The sequence below is a fragment of the Stegostoma tigrinum genome, chromosome 32 (assembly GCF_030684315.1).
Source record: "Stegostoma tigrinum isolate sSteTig4 chromosome 32, sSteTig4.hap1, whole genome shotgun sequence".
NCBI lineage: Eukaryota > Metazoa > Chordata > Chondrichthyes > Orectolobiformes > Stegostomatidae > Stegostoma > Stegostoma tigrinum.
Window position 1 is genome coordinate 10449151 of NC_081385.1, and position 18449 is coordinate 10467599.

The following is an 18449-nucleotide window of genomic DNA, read 5'->3' on the forward strand; positions in this document are numbered from 1 at the left end:
CTTCACTCCTGCAGAATGAACATGTACCTTATATTAGGAATGTTTTAATGTGCACTCATATGTAAGACTTCATACTTTAATACATCTCAGTATCATATCCAACAAATTACTGGAACAATCTAACTTTACCTTTTCAGCATTCAACAAACATAAGGGGAAATTTGTTCCCAATAAAAATGAAATCTCAAAATTTTTAACATAGAGCTCTAAGAAACTCATAATTCTGATTCTGTTCAGAGAAAGATAGAACTTGCATTTATATAGTCCCCTCACAATGTAAGCATGCCATAAAAATCTTTACAACTAAAGAAGTACCTATCATTGAGTTGATAGAGTGGGAATAGCACAGCTCAACAATAAATTACATCATTTATTTAACAATTCATTTTTACCCTTAAACTAAAAGCAATATTTTGAACTCAATGCAAACTGATTCGTCAGTTTTGATCATTGAAAATTCATCGTACTGTTTGTGATTGGCAAAAGAATGATGGTGACTTAAGGAAAATCTTTATGAAGTAGTGTGGGGTTAAGGTCTGGTATGTAATGGGTGCAAGTGTGGTGGGGCCAGATTCAATCATGATTTTCTAAAAGGAATTGGATAATCACCTGAAGGGAAAAAGAATTTGCACAGCTGCAGGGTAAAAGTGAGGAAGTGGAACCAGCTGGATTGCTCCTGCGGAGAGCTGGTCGAAAAAACCACATAAAACTGAATAGATACCTTCTGTGCTGTAACTATTCTATGATAGATTCTTGATTACTCCTAATTTTCAAATAACTAAAGATTCAAGGATCTTTAATGCTTTGGTTAAGGAAACCCACTGAAAAGCAAGCTGTCTCAGAAGAATGTTCCATTAATATTGTTGAATAGTTTGAATGTGTGCTTGCCAAGAAATGTACTACAATTCTTTGTCTGCACATGTTCAGTAGCAGTTTATAGCACTTTCATCAACGGCAATAGTGTTCCAGATTCTGCATATCCAAATGTGTTACCCAGACAACTAAATACTTTGCTACAATTACAAAGATTACAGCCATAAAGTACGTTTGGCAGTTTTAGTGAACACATTCCTCCAGCATTCTTGTTTTAGGTCTTTTACTGTTCCAATGAAAAGAAATTTAAAGAGATGTCGTTAAAATGATTGATAGAGAAATGTTAAATGAACAATTTTTCTGTCAGTAACACCGTTGTAGCTTCTGCCCCACATCAACAAGATTTATCAGTGACAGAGACTGTACTGACATGGTGGGATATTTTCCAAGATTTGAAATAGTATAAGAGAACAGCAGAATTCAAGCAACAAAAACACTGAAAGGATTCACATTGCCCTTATTCCACAAAATTATTTCCAACAGGCATTCTATTTTGGATGGAAAAAGTAGGCTTCAAAAAAAGGATTATTTTATTGCCTAGGTAACAATGCCTTCTATCTTTTACTCAGGTCTTCATCATTTTACATTATTTCTACATTATTGTTGTTATTTATACAGTAGCCTATGTTGCCTTCAGCTTAGGACATTGCTTGTAAGAAACTGTATGGTACCAAGGCAATGTCTCTCGGAAATTGTTGCTCAAAGGAGCAACCACTGTCTATACGCAAATCTGTGATTTTCAAATATGTGGATCAGGTGGAAGCAGGACATTTCTTCATCATTTCAATGAAATGAACCGTTGATTGCCATGCAATCTGAATTATATATATATTTGTATCTTTGTCTAAATCAAATGTAATTACACTGTATCAGTGTGGCTGGGCTTTTTCACTTGACTGCTTTTGGCTTTATGATGTTATGCATTATGACTTGAAAAGCACACAAGTGTCATGACAGAATATTTGGTGTGCTTTCTTATTCTGTAATAAAAAGTAATACATCTTTTGAACTGCATGCAATAATATCACTTGATCATTTTTGGGCAAAATTAATCACAATCGAATACCCCAAATCATAGCAATGCATTACAATACAGAAGCCAGAAGGCAATCCTTTACATCAAACTGGTGTTTCTTTCTACTCCATCACCTGTCCCTCAGAGGACTTGTGCTTAATTTCAATAAAGTTGAAACAACCAGAACATCTTTCATGGCTACCATCACAATGGGTTAAAGAAAGAAAGCAGAAGGGTCTTGTTCTATATTTTCGAAATGGTTAGACAGCGATAAATAAGATACAACTACTTAAAAACAATTATTCATATCGGTGTTAGCAGTCGTTGCTGTAGTCCTCAACAAAATGATATAAGTTCTTGTTTTGAAATAACTAGCTGGATTCAACTAAGTTCCTGATAGTATGAGAGCAAAACTGGCCCTAATTGGACATTAATTAGCACACTCTAAGGATCAAGATTTTCTATGTTCACTATTAGGTAGTTTTAGCAGTTGTTCACAATTTCACTACAAATATCAAGCAAATAATCTCATTCAGGGTCTCTTGTTGTACAATGGTGGTATTCCCTAACTCTGGGGCAGAGCATCCAGGTTTAAACCCTAGCTGCCACAGAGGCGTGACATAATTTGTCCAATGATGTTATGATTAAATACCATCCACATAAACAACCTTAGCCAGACAAACATGCCAGTGTGTCATGCGCATATCCTTGGAAAAGCTGGATGCTGACACCTGACCCAAAATAACACGTGTTTATCATCCAGTAACAACAATCCTCACCTTTACAACCATAACATTCACCGTAAACTCTGAAGCTTTCGCTATTTATAGAGACAATGTCTCTTTACTTTGCCCCTTATCTAGGTTTGAAATAACATTTGCATCCACCCCTAGGACTTAGCTTTTGAAGAATATTTTTAACACAATCTTACAAATTAAATGTGGCACGGTTGATCTGATGTTTTACAATGCTCTCTGTATTTATTTTTGTTTCCTGTTTGGAATTATTTGGCACAAATAGCTTTGTAATTTGTGAGGGGAATGGAAAATAATTCAAAATCGATCATATTCTTTTTTTTAGAATATCATTTTATTGTGTATGCACAATGTCACATTTTGCTGGTTTAACTGGCTTTTCTATGTGTATGCATATTAAAAATAGTGCATAATAAATCTCAACACGCAAACAATTTCACATCTGCCGACTCATGCTGTTACATTTGAATTTATCTTGTGCTTTTCTTTGACTTTAAGTTATATTATAACTGAGCCCAAATATAATGCCAATGAAGTTACAAATACCTACAAGGTCAATTCATTACTTTGAAAAGAAATTGCATTTTCCTGTAACCTTGCCCTTCCATTTGTGTATCATCTACAGCCAAGAACGTAGATTTTGCTGTAAAGTCTGCTTTGAACCAATTTTGTTCAACTATTAAGGAAATGTGAGTCCAACCTGGTGGTGAATCACCACCTGATTCCTCCTTATGTGGGTAACCTGCCGTTTGAGAAATGTGTACAAGGGAAATGTTCAGAGGCAACTAAAAGCAAAGGCACATATCACTAAAGCCCAAAGTCTGCATTGTATAGAAATTAAACTCATTTAAGATCTCAAACATAATTTCAAGAGTCATCTTTGATCCTCGCAATGAACACGTCATACAACTGACATCATACAGAGATAGTAAGAACTGCAGCTGCTGGAATCAGAGACAACTCTGAAGAAGGGTCCCAACCCTAAACGTCAGCTTTCTCGCTCCTCCGATGTTGCCTGGCCTGCTGTGATCCTCCAGCTCCACACTTTGTTATCTATTGATCTCATACTCATTCCTCCTGCTGCTCAGAGGCTACAGTTTGGGGATGGTGACATGATTCTAAGACCATTGTCTTAGTGACTTGGCATAGTCAATGCAAACACTGCCCTTGGCTGAAATCAAGAAATGAATGTTCCACAAAGGTTTGGGGTGGCCCAGTGTTTAGCACAGCTGCCTCAAAATGCCAGGGACCCAGGTTCAATTCCACCCTCAGGTGACTGTCTGTGTGGAGTTTGCACATTCTCCCGTGTCTGTGTGGGTTTCCTCCGGGTGCTCCGGTTTCCTCCCACAGTCCAAAGATGTGCAGGTTAGGTGGATTGGCCGTGCTAAATTGCCTGTAGTGTTCAGGAATGTGTAGATTAAGTGGGTTATGGGGGATGGGTCTGGGTGGGATGCTCTGAGGTTAGGTGTGGACTTGTTGGGCCAAAGGCTGTAGAGATTCTATGAGGTAAAAAAGACCTTCTTTTGAGAACCCTTCTCCTTCCTCTGCAAAAGTTGTCCCCTCAAGATTGCAACTACACCATTCTCCTGTTCTGTTGCATTCCAAAGGAACTGTGGCTATAGCCCCCAAGACCTCTCAGCAGGTTCTCTACTCGGGACCTTTCAAATGCATAAATGATCCCTTCTGGCTGAAAAAACTTCTGCCAATTCCAACAGATTACTTCCACAAACTCTGCAATATTAAGTAAGGTCACCTCAAAAACAAAACATGCGAAGGACAGATGAACAGATGTTTAAGTGATGGCATTAATAGGACTTGCAAGCACAGTGGATGCCTCAATCTAAATGATATGGAGGTAATAGTGTTAGACTGGGCCGGACAAGGTCAGGAATCATACAACACCAGGTTATAGTCCAACATGTTTATTTGAAATCACAAGCTTTTGAAGAGCTGCTCCTTCCTCAGGTGAAGTTACCTGATGTCACCTGATGAAGGAGCAGTGCTTTGAAAGCTTGTGATTTCAAATAAACCTGTTAGACTTTAACTTAGTGTTGTGTGGCTTCTGACTGATTCTAACAAATGCACCAGATGTCCCTACCATAATCATGAGGAATAGACTCCCAACTCCTACCTTTTCCATGCACTGGCTTCCCTGCACCACCAGAGCTAAAAAGTTTTAATATTGTAGTCTTTATCTTTCACCTTTGTTTCTCATAGTTTAATTTAAAAAACTCACTAGCATCTCAAGCATTTTGCCACAATCTGCAGGTTTCAGTTTAATTGTTGAACTGAATAGTGACTGAAATTTTTTCCTTTTACCAAACTCTGAAAAACTCAGGTGGTTAAAATAGAACCTGAATCCCCACAGTGTGGAAACAGGCCATTTGGCCCAAAAGGTCCACACCGACTCTCTGAAGAGCATCCCACCCAGACTTGCACACACAACATACTCTGCAACCCTGCATTTTCCATGGTCAATCTACCTAAGCCTCTCAGCCCTGGAAAGAATATACAATTTAGCATGGCCAATCCACCTAAAGTGCACATCTTTGGAGGAAACTAGAGCGCCCGATGGAAACCCATGCAGACCCAGGGCAAACGTGCAAACTGCACACAGACAGTGTCCCAAGGGTGGTATTGAACCCAGGTCCTAGTGCTGGGCCAGCAGTATTAACCATTGAGCCACCATGCTACTCTAAGAGATAAGGAAGAACTCCACTTGTTTTCTTTGAAATGTAGGCATAGGGTCTTTTAAGTTCATCTGACATGGCAGAAGAAGCCTTAATTTTATGTCTTCATCTAAACATCATAGAAGCTCTATGACGTGGAAGCAGACTGTTCAGCCCATCAAGTCCACACTGACCCTCCAAAGATCATCCCACCCAGACCCAACCCACCCTACCCTATCACTGTAACCCTGCATTCCCCAAGGCCAGTCCACCTAACCTGCACATCTTTAGACTGTGGGAAGTGAAATTTGGATTTTCTTCAGTTTGCATCAATTGTTCGGAATTAACCTAGAGAATTCAATTACTTGACCAGGTAGAAGATAACTTCAAGAATGAGTGCCTTCATGCTTGAGTATCATTTATTTTACCCTTCCACTATGGTTAGTCTAGTGAATCCGATTGTTACATTGTGGGTGAAAGCAACAGGATACCCGCATAGAATAATAACAACATCAAAACAGTGAGCAAGAATCTCTCTGAGTCGATGCAAAAGCTAACCAAAAATAGGGTGAGAAAGGTGTGGTGTTTTCACGTTTGTTTGCATTGTGTATTTAAATGATTACGACTTCCTTTTAACTGTAAAGTTTAACCCAATTTCTGTGTTTATGCTATGTTCTGTTGATGCAACCACAAGAAAATGATTCATCGTTGCTACCACAGCACACAATGAGTACTCAGCCAGTGGCAACAGTTCCTGTGCAGTTATATTGATAACTGGCCCACCATTGTTCTCTGTCATGGAACACCCCTATTGCTCTGGTTTTCAGCAACTTTCTGACATGTTGCAGCACAAGGCCAGATGAAGCATCGTGCAGTGTGTAGAATAATACTTAGACACCCAGTAATAAAACTAACAAAGGATTAGGTGTAGGGTTATCGCAGGTCATTTGCAGGCCAACTCCTTTCAAATTTTTGACCTGGTTCACACACTCTGTGCTCTTGTTACATCAGGTTCATCAAGATGCTTCCCAGTGGTGATCCACTTCTAGTATTTCTGGTAGACCAGATAGACCATCATAAGAATAACTTGAGGTTTCAATCGTCACCCAATTGGCTCCTCATCATAAAAATTGGGATGATCATGCCTCAGTTCAATAAGTTATTACACTATACAAGGGCTCCACCTCAATATGCCCATGGTAAGCTCTCCCTTTCCCCAACTGTGATATGGCTGCTCCAAGTGGATTGTAAAAGAATACTCCTGGCTGGTTTTCTCCTTGCTACATGGACACTCTATGCTTCTTGTTTCTTTGTACACCTTGTAGTCATATCACAAAAAGAAGGCGACCCAAGCTTCACTACTTCCAACAGATAAAGCACTCAAAACGGCACTTCTGTCTATGAGTCAGTTATGACTCAGTTTGAGGCAATTTGGTCCATTAAGTCTCTGTCGGCTCGCTGTAGAACAGTCCAGTCAGTTCCATTACCCCACTATATCCATGTAATTCTATAAATTTATTTCCCTCAATTATCCAATTGGCTTTTTACATTATGGTGTTTCCACCACCCTCATAGTCAGCAAATTCCTGGTTATTATCACGTACTGTGTAAAAACTCCTTTTCATGTACTCTCAACCACTCCAAGTCTTTTGCCCCAAAATCTTAAATCTGCATCTTTGGTATTTGTAAATGGAAATGGCCTTTCTTTGTCTACATTATCTAAACCTGTCATAACCACTTACACCTCTGCAATTTTCCCTCAATATCCTTTATTCCCATCTTTCCAACATAACCTGGAAGCTAATATCCTTCATCTCTGGGGTCATTCTGGTAAACCTCCTCTGTATCTTTGAGGACCCTTCCATCCTTCTTAAATATGCACTGATTAGAACTGGATGTAGTTCTGTGAATGTGGCCTGCCAGTGCTCTACATGGGTAATGTTAATGCCTATTCTATCCCAATATGTAACAATAACTGTCATGTCATCCCTCCATGTTTGAACAATTAGTGCAAATAAACAGTGTCTCAAATATCTAACAGGAAAACGTCCACAGCATCTACTGCCACCACCATTACTAAGCTATAAATGCTGTTTTCTGCCAATATGAAATGGACTTTCCAAATTGTGTAACCTGATGCTGTGGCTTATTTTAGGGGAATCAGTTCTGTCTGTCAAATCAAGTCTGTCCACCATGTTGTCTCATTTCTGATGGAAACTGTCTACAATGTTCCATAGGCTAGTTTGATGCTATATCCATGTCCTGAGCCAAAAGCAGGGACTTGCCCAGAGGATGATATTTTATTATTTGAGTTAGGCTCAAAAAAATCTCAAAGGAGATCTCAAACACTGTGAGTGTCAACAAGAATGGGACAGATTCCAGGTGTTAACCTCTTTCTGCTACAGGAAAAGACTGGCCCTGCCTGTCTTTGACTTCCACACAGTCATGAAAGCTGTAGGAAGGGTATAATGTAGAGATGTTTCTGAGAGCTACTATATCACTCTAACCTGCAGATCAAGGGGTTTGATTGTGAGAAAGACACATGTCAGAAATCTGACTTTGAACGCACTCCTCTTTAAGCCTTGCTCATTGAGGAGGCTACAGTGCAATCAAAGCCCTGTATTGCAGCAGCATTCATAAGAGAGATCCTAAGGATGACTAAAAAATAGCTCTCCTGAGTTGAAAGGGGGCAGCAGATGACCCTTGAAATATAACGGTTTTCAAGGCTGACCGTTATATGTAGTAACAGTCAACACATGCAGACTGTAGCCTTTTCTGTACTTGTAGACTATAGTTTGCAAATGCATTACCCAATGATGTCAATGGCTCAGACTGCTCAGAAAACAATTGCTTTGGCAAAATAAGCCCATAGAGATTGGAAATAAAACAACGCTGGATAAATTCACCAAATTTGGCAGCATCTGTAGATAGGGAAACAGTGAACATTGAGTCCTATGAGTCTATAGAATTAGAATTTAGGGTTTGTTACATCCTTTCAAATGAAGTGTTGCTTCTTATTGGTTCATTTGAAGAGTTGGTTTTCATGCACTAGCCTCTTCCTGTAAGACAGGATGGGGGCAATATTGGAAGAAGTTCTGCCTTAATTATATTTTCCAAACAACATTGTGAAAGATGAAATTTTTCATGAAATCTTAGTGACACGAAAGTTGACCAGGAGGAATGAAAAGACAAGAGCATTTTTAATTAACCCGAGGACTCATGAGGCACAGCGGTATTGTCCCTACCTCTGGGTCATAAATTCCTGTTTCAAGTTTCTACTTACCCCAGACAAGTGTCGTATGGTATCTGAATAGTTTAATTAAAAATAATTACAATTAATCTAGCCTTAGAACAGGCTTGTTTGCTTCATCAACTTTTGTCTCCATATCTGTGTTTCAACTCGGAAGTAAATTGACTGACCTTTATTCAAACTGCTAGTCTTCAGGCAAGCTCGCAATTTTCCCTTCTTCAGGAGAAATCTTGATTAGATTTTGAGCACAACATTGACAATGCAAGTCCCACACACAGGTTAACTCAAACCATCTTGTAGAGAGGTGAATAGAATTTGCAGGCACTTTTGAATGTTGTTGCTCAATCCCTAGGTAGTATTTTGTAGGAGTCAGGCAGGCCACTAAGGACTTTATCTGAAACAGCTATTGTGTTAACCATGACTTTAATTTAATGAGGGAAGTATGACAGTATGGAGCGGAGCAAAGTAAGTAATTGCCAGGAGGTTCACAAGCACCTTGAAATTTTTAATGTGGCACGTTTACTTTATTTTTTCTTATAAGAGCAGCGTTTTTTTTCACCCCATTCACAATCCACGCATGTGTTGACAGTTCCTGCCAACTCTTGGCATGCCTTGAGCAGTTTTCAGGTTAGGGAAACAGGAACACCTCTGTTTCACTGCCTGCTGCAATTGCCAGATGACGTCTAGCAGGTGATGAGAGAGACAAAGCAAAAAAATCTGCTTAACCTCATCTTTACAAACTATTTATCACAGGCGCATGTGTTGATGACAATAATGGGGGGGATTGACCACCAATGCCCTTCAGACAACGAATTACCACTTCCACAATAAGGACGATCCTTCAGCATGTTACATGGTCTACACATAGAATAAAGTATAACAGCTCAAATATAGTATCCATGAGGCAATTAGTAACATAATTGTACTCAACCACAATATGTTACCTTCATAATATTGGGGGCTCTGTGATGCAGTTGCAGTTTCCCTACCTCTGAGCTACAAAATCCAGGTTCAAGGCCTGCCTGTTCCCAAAAAGTAATTACCTGTCATCATTACCAACAAGCCAGGTGACCAACCAATCCTCAGATGAGGATTGTAGAAGACCATATCAAAAAGAAACTGAACTATCAACCTGATGATGCTACAACAAACAGCATGTTAAACATTGAAAGCAGCATGCTATAGATAGAGCTGAGTAAATCCATGACTAAACAATCAAATCAAACTTCAGCAGTCCTATTACTTGCCATCTTGAATGATGGTGGACGACTGATGTTGGCAGAACCCAGCAGAATTACAAACCTTAAGGCTGAATCAGCCAGAAATATCTAGCAAATGGTCCATCTGATCCTCCCAAGCTTCAGCCATCAAATATACCAGTCTTCAACCAAATAGAGAATCTCCACATAATTAAGAAAAAACTGAGTGTGCTGAACACAACCAAAGACTACCAACCCTGACAAACTGGGTGTTTTATGAGTATATTGGGGCAACAGAATAACCTGGTAAAGAGTCGGACCCATTTGGGACCAAAGTGGCAATTTGTGCATGGAGCTGAAAGACAAAGCAGAGATTCTAAATGAGTAGCTAATAAAATGTGAGGCTGGATGAACACAGCAGGCCAAGCAGCATCTCAGGAGCACAAAAGCTGACGTTTCGGGCCTAGACCCTTCATCAGAGAGGGGGATGGGGTGAGGGTTCTGGAATAAATAGAGAGAAAGGGGGAGGCGGACCGAAGATGGAGAGTAAAGAAGATAGGTGGAGAGGAGAGTATAGGTGGGGAGGTAGGGAGGGGATAGGTCAGTCCAGGGAAGACAGACAGGTCAAGGAGGTGGGATGACGTTAGTAGGTAGGAGATGGAGGTGCGGCTTGGGGTGGGAGGAAGGGATGGGTGAGAGGAAGAACAGGTTCGGGAGGCAGAGACAGGTTGGACTGGTTTTGGGATGCAGTGGGTGGAGGGGAAGAGCTGGGCTGGTTGTGTGGTGCAGTGGGGGGAGGGGACGAACTGGGCTGGTTTTGGGATGTGGTGGGGGAAGGGGAGATTTTGAAGCTGGTGAAGTCCACAATGATACCATTAGGCTGCAGGGTTCCCAGGCGGAATATGAGTTGCTGTTCCTGCAACCTTCGAGTGGCATCATTGTGGCACTGCAGGAGGCCCATGATGGACATGTCGTCTGAAGAATGGGAGGGGGAGTGGAAATGGTTTGCAACTGGGAGGTGCAGTTGTTTATTGTGAACCGAGCGGAGGTGTTCTGCAAAGCGGTCCCCAAGCCTCCGCTTGGTTTCCCCAATGTAGAGGAAGCCACACCGGGTACAATGGATGCAGTATCAATGTGGACTTCACCAGCTTCAAAATCTCCCCTTCCCCTACTGCATCCCTAAACCAGCCCAGTTCGTACCCTCCCCCCACTGCACCACACAACCAGCCCAGCTCTTTCCCTCCACCCACTGCATCCCAAAACCAGTCCAACCTGTCTCTGCCTCCCGAACCTGTTCTTCCTCTCACCCATCCCTTCCTCCCACCCCAAGCCGCATCTCCATCTCCTACCTACTAACTTCATCCCACCTCCTTGACCTGTCCGTCTTCCCTGGACTGACCTATCCCCTCCCTACCTCCCCACCTATCTTCTTTTCTCTCCATCTTTGGTCCGCCTCCCCCTCTCTCCCTATTTATTCCAGAACCCTCACCCCATCCCCCTCTCTGATGAAGGGTCTAGGCCCGAAACGTCAGCTTTTGTGCTCCTGAGATGCTGCTGAGCCTGCTGTGTTCATCCAGCCTCACATTTTATTAGCTTGGATTCTCCAGCATCTGCAGTTCCCATTATCACTCACACATTCTAAATGAGTACTTTGTATTTATACTTACAATAGATAAGCATTGATAGAGAGCAGGTTTTAACAGGTTTTAAAGTGGACAAATCCCAGTTCCTGATGGGATGCATACAAGGCTTCTGAGAGAGGCAAAGAAGGATATTGCCGGGGCTCTGACATTAACTTTCAAACTATCTCTGGCCACGGGAGGAATGTGAGAGGACTGGAGGACAGCTCATTTGGTTACCACTGTTCAAGAAGGGTGTTAGAGATAAACAAGGAAATTACAGGTCAGTGCATCTATCACCTGTGGTAAAGAAACTGTCAGAAAATGTTCTGAGGGACAAAATTAACCTCTAATTGGAGAGGCAAAGATTAATCAAGGATTGCCAACATGGCTTTGTTTGAATTTTTCAAGAAGGTTACTAGGTGTGATGATAAGGGTAGTGCAGTTGACATAACGTTTCAGTAAGGATTTTGATAACGTCCCCCATGACGGACTGGTCATGAAGGTAAAAGCCCACGGGATCCAGGCCAATTTGGCAAACTAGATCCAAAACAGGAAGCAGAGTGTAATGATCAAAGGGTGTTTTTTTGACTGGAAGCCTGCATCCAGTGGCATACTGCTGTATTCAGTGCTGAGTCCCTTGCTGTTTGCTGTGTACGTTAATGATCTAGACATGAACATAGGAGATATGATCACAGATAACATGAACATTGTTGTTATGTTAAATAGTGTGGAGGAAAACTGACACTACGGGATAACATAAATGAGTTTGTTAAAGGTGATACTTCTTGGGTGGACTAAAAAGGGAGGAGAGAATGCAATGAATGTTAGGACTTCAGGAAGTACAATGAATCAGAGGGACCTTGGTAAGCATGCCCATAAATCCTTAAAGGTAGCAGAGCAGATAAAGAAGGCTGTTAAAAAGGGATAAGGGATACTTGCCCTTATTAGACAGGCATTGAATACAAGAGCGGTGAGGTTATGATGGAGGGTTACATAGCCTTAGTTAGATCATAGCACGAATATTGTGTGCAGTCTGATCTCCACACAATAGAAAGGATGTGATTGCACTACATAGAGTGCAGAGAAAATTCATCAGCATTTTACCTAGGCAGGAGAAATTCAGCTATAAAGAGGGATTAGATAGGTTGGGGCTGCTTTCCTTAGGCCAGGGAAAGGTGAGGTGGAATCTAATTGAGGTGTACAAAGATCTGAGGGACACAGATAGGGTAGATAGCGGAAAGCTTTTACCCTTAGTAGAAGGGTCAATAACCACAGAGGGAACAGTTTTAAGGGAAGGAGTAGGAGGTTTAGAAATAATTTGAGTAAAAACATTTTCGCCCAGAGGGGAGTGGTACCTGCAGCTCACTGCCTAAAATCATGGTAGAGGTGGGAGTTCTCAAGATATTGACCAAATATTTTGATGAGTATGTGAAATTTATCACTTATAAGTCTATGGGAAATAGACTTCTATGCTGGAAAATGGGATTGGAATGTATGGATGTTTGATGACCAGCATTAATTCAAAGTACTTTTAAAATGTCTATGACCCTATGAAAATCTGAGCTCTATCATCAAAATCTTGTACCCGAAAACAAACCCTGCCTCAAGACAAGCTGTTACAGTTTGGCTACAATATTAGTTTCATAACCATATGTCAGGGGCTGATTAAGTCAGATTATTCAAAACATTAAAACACATTGTAAGTTGCAAAGCAAATACTGCAAAGAGCCAACGTTTTCTGTGCTTGCAGTTTGCAACCTCACAATAGACCAACTACCAGGTGGAGTCACATATTGTATAGCCACAATACACAGAGTCCATAAGGTGAACTTTCTTAAAGGTACACATATACAATAGCATCTACCCAAAATCGTGGCAAAATACCCCTGTCCAGGAAGTCCAGGAAGCATATTAGTAAAGGATAAAACTGAAATCAATCTTTACACACTTCTACAAATTCACATGTTTAGCATGAACGTGTTGATGCACACAATACACAGAACCTTTAAAGGTGAACTGTCTTAAAGGAAAGGTGCACATACGAGAGCATCTTCCTGAAAATGTGGCATGTTGTTGTTGAGTTAACAAACATGAACTGTCCGGAAAAAGCAGGACAAATCCATTCCAACCAATTGCCGCATCACCATCATTAAATGATTGTCAATAGTTCCATCAAGCAACATTTACTGATCAATAACCTGTTCATTAAAGTTCAATTTGGGTTCTGCCAGGGCCATTTGGTTGCCAACCTCATTACAGCCGTAGTCCAATCCTAAATGAGGAGAGACTGGCTACGCTTAACATCAAAACAGCATTTGACTGAATTTGATAGAATATATTTCAGTTAAATTAAAATCATTGGAAATCAGAATAGAAACATATTCACAGGCTGCAATCATGCCTGGCACAAAGGAAAATGTTTGCTATCATCCATGTTCAATCAGCTCAGGACAAGGACAATTTTACAGGAGTTCCTTAGAATGGTGGCCAAGACTGAACCGTCTTCATCTGCTTCATTGTAGGTCAGATGTTTGCAGTACTGTACACAGTGTTCTCTTCCATTTTTAGCACGTTGTATAATACATGAATCCAAGGCAGGCACACATGACTGTCGCAACTAAGCACAAACTGTGAAGTTTAGAGTTGTGTTATAAGTGACTCACTCTATGATTCACTACAGCCTTTGCATCATTTATAAGGCACAGTTTAGGAATGTGATGGAATACTCTGAACTTGCCTGGATGAGTGTAGTATCAGTCATACTGAAAAAGGTCAACAAAGCAATTTACTTGATCAGAACATACTCAGTACATTGAATAATAACATCCACTGCCATCAATGCACATTGGCAACACAGAAACGATATGCAAGATGCACTGAAGCAATTTGCCACACCTCCGTCAAGAGCGCCTTCCAAACCCACAAGCTCTACCATCTAGAAGGAGAAAGGCAGAAGGTGTACAGGAACACCATCACTTCCACATTCCTTCCAAGTGTTTGAATTGAAATATAAATTGTTATTCTTCACTGTCCCTGCTTCAAAACTCCTGAACCTCTCTCCTTGCCATAGCTCTGGGTATACTTATACAAATGGGCCACAGGAGTTCACCAGCTTCTTTAAGACAATTAGGGATGGAAAATAAATGTTGGCCTTTCCAACAAGACCCACATCCTGTGAATGCTTTTTTTCATCCCACATCATCAAAGCAGGGCACTTTAATCCTGAGCTCATTGCTAAGTGAAAGACCACCTGGGATACGGACTTAAAACTTCTTTCTCTGCAATGAAAATCTGCTGGGAATACCAACTAGGCCAAAGGTACCCCAGAGTAATTGACAAAAGCCCCATGATGTGGCTTCAGCCTTACTGAGGCAAACATCAGCCACAAACTCTTCACAAGTTCCAAAGTTCAATTTGCAATAGTGACAAGTTTTTAAGGTTTCTGTGATTGAACCTGATTGAAGCCCACTATCTGCTTCCTACAAGGGAATCATTTTTTCTGGATTTGAGCTGCTGTGCAATGACTCTAAGAATAATGCACTTTTGGCATGCTGCCTACCTGTTGCAATCTTTAGCAATTCGTAAAAAATATTACTAATGCCCTTTGCTCTACTGTATGCCAATAAAACTTAGTAACATTGAGTAGAAATCACAGAACTCATTTTTATAAATTTGATCCAGTTCTGAAGAAAACATTGACTCTGCTTTTCAGTCCACAGATGCTGCCAGACCTATTGAGATCCACCGGCACTTTCTGTTTTTATTTCAGATCTCCAGCATCCTCAGTATTTTGGTTTTATGTTTTATAAATTAGTTTGTTACTCAGTTTGCAGCAATGACCGCCATAAAATAGCAGACTAAGTAAAAGGATAGACTAAAGATTTGTATGTTGTCATACAACACAATTTTACCCTGTAATGACAGGGTTGTGGATTTCGAGAAAAGGAATTGGTGGAATGTCTACAAGATATTTTTGCAACAGCATATGATAGATGCCACTAGGCAACAGGTAGTTCTTGGTTTAGTGATGTGTAATGAAGTAGACTTGATTAGGAAGCTGAAAGTAAAGGAATTCCTAGGGACCATTGACCATAATATGGTTGAATTCACCCTGCATTTTGAGAAGAAGTTTGAATCAGATGTAATGCATTACAATTGTGTAAAATTAGTAAATTTACCACATAATTAGTCATCATCATTGAATCCCTACAGTGTGGAAACAGGCTCTTTGGCCCAACGAGTCCATAACGACTCTTGGATCACCCACCCAGACCCACCCCCCTATGACCCACCTAATCTACACATCCCTGAACACTATGGGCAACTTAGTATGGCCAATCCACCTAACCTGCACACCTTTGGGCTGTGGGAGGAAACTGGAGCACCCAGAGGAATCCCATGCAGGCACGGGGAGAATTTGCACACTCCACACAGACAGTTGCCTGAGGCTGGTATGGAACCCGGGTCCCTGGTGCTGTGAGGCAGCAGTGCTAACCACTGAGCCATCGTGCCACCCTATTGTAAAATCTTGTCCTTTTTGCTCTCATTTACTTTACAACAACTCTGTCACTGTACACATATCCCACCAAGGCTCATACTCTACTACTCACAGAGCTGCATCTTCCCTCACTCACTCTCACTCATTCTAAAACCCTGGATTACTAACCCTGCATGCCCTCTGCACTGCCAACTCACTCATTCACATTGCCCCCTCATGGTGCTGCAGCTTCTAAAGTCATTGGTCCATGGAAGATCACAAATGCTGACCGATGTTTGACTTCTGACCAATGTGATCATCAGTGTCACAGTGACAGTAGGGGCTACACAGAGGCATGAGGTAATAGATTTAGTGGCAGTGTGGGTATATTTATTTAAAAGTGAGGCTTCATTCATAGCGAAATGGCATCCAGTGCCACCAATGTTCTCTAGAGGTATTTCTTTCCCTCTGACTACATCAAAGTCCAGTCCCAAGCATGGCAGCCAGAGTGGAGAGAGCCTGCCCTACACCAGAACTTATTGGCTTTGGGGATTTTGTTGGGTATGTTTGCAACTAGAGGGTCCAAATATGTTCAGGGTGTCCTTGCCAGAAGCAAGTGCACCTTCCCTGGCCTGAACTCCAACAGATGTGGTAGCTCAGTGGTTAGCGCAGCTATCTCATAGCACCGAGGATCTGAGTTTGATTTCAGCCTTGGGGGACTGTCCATGTGGAGTTTGCACATTCTCCCCATGTCTATGTGGGTTCCCTCTGCGTGTTATGGTTTCCACCCACAGATGAAAGATGAGCCGGTTGGGTGGATTGGCCATGCTAAATTGCCCAATGTGTTCAAGGATGTGCAGGTTGGGAAATACAGGGTTACCGTGATGGGGTGGGTCTGGATGGGGATGCTCTTTGGAGGGTCAATATGGAACCAATGGGCTGTTTCCACGCCGTAGGGATTCTATTCTTCGTGAAGACCACACGTGCAGGAACAAAGGTCTTACCACCTCTGGAGTTTCTTTCTGAGGACCCTGTGTGTGGTTCCTCATTTAGTTGGCTGCCTATCTTCTCATGAAGAAGAAGCACCCAGTATGAGATTAGAGTGGCCTGGCCTCCCTGATGCCTTGCCATGGCTGCTAGGAACAAATGGCCAGAGCGACACAGTGAAGGATGTGCTATCTATAGACGTATCTCTGCTACAGATGGAACATGAACCTGGATCTTCTGGCTCAGAGGTAGTGACATTTCCATTGTGTCATAAACCCTTTCAGAGTTGTGGGGAAGAGTGTAAATTCATTGAAATGCTAAGTATTTCACCATAATGTATAGTCTAGTGCTTGTGGAAGTAAATTAAATCATGAATTCCCTTGTTGATTTACAACTATAAGGTTTAATTGAATCAATCTTGGTATTTGGCTATAAAGTCTGTCCCTTTCAATGACTAACCCTCCAATGTTTGTTCAGAAATTGAAAGATTGTTTAAAAAAAAGACTGCTATTGAGCTACCAGGAGAACTGAGACTGTTTTTGATTGTGCAGCTGTCCTCAACATGTAAACAAATTAAAAACTTTGCAATATGTACACATACTGATGAGACGGTGTGAGTAAAGGGAGATTCCACTGTTATTTGAATGAGAGGAATACTGAAGCGTCTCACGGGTAGTGTCCATATATTGTAGACTTTAGGAATATTTTAAATAGCCTGTCGAAATGGGTTATGACACTTCTGGGGTGGCTCAGTGGTTAGCACTGTTGCCTCACAGCGCCAGGGACCTGGGTTTGACTCCAGCCTTGGGTGTCTGTCTGTCTTATCCTCGTATCTGTGTAGGTTTCCACCAGGCACTCCAGTTTCTTCACACAGTCCAAAGATATGCAGGTTGGGTGGATTGGCCATAGTAGTGTCTAGGGACTTGCAAGTTCGGCAGCTTAGTCACGGTAGATGAGGGGTCACTGTGATAGGGTTAGGTTTGGGTGGGATGCTTGTTGGTGCAGACTTGATGGGCTGAATGGCCTCTTTCTGCACTCTAAGGATTCTTAGATTGTACCTCTGGAACAGGATTTGAACCAGGCCTCCTGCCCCAGAGGTAAGGACTGTACAACAAAAGCCATTACCCATATATCTACATAATCCCTAAAGTTACACTTTCCAAGGGTGTAGGGAAGATTTAACAAAAGATCTAAGCTATTGTCGCTTGGGTTATAACAACCAGCTGACAAAGTAAAAAGAATTTTTCAAATTAATAGTTCGATTCTAGCCTCTGTCTGTATGGAGTTTGCACATTCTCCCTGTGTCTGCATGGGTTTCCTTCGGGTGCTCTGGTTTCCTCCCACAGTCTAAAGATGTGTAGGTTAGGTGGATTGGCTGTACTAAATTGCCCGTAGAGCCCAGGGATGTTTAGGTTAGTTGGGTTAGACATGGAAAATGCAGGGATAGGGGAGTGGGATGCTCTTCAGAGGGGCGGTGTGGACTTGTTGGGCCAAATGGCCTGTTTCCACACGGTAGGGATTTTATGATTCTATGATATAACTGCAATTTTTCCTCATTGTAAAAAAAAATTTATTTTCAAAACATAGAAATGATTGTTCTGT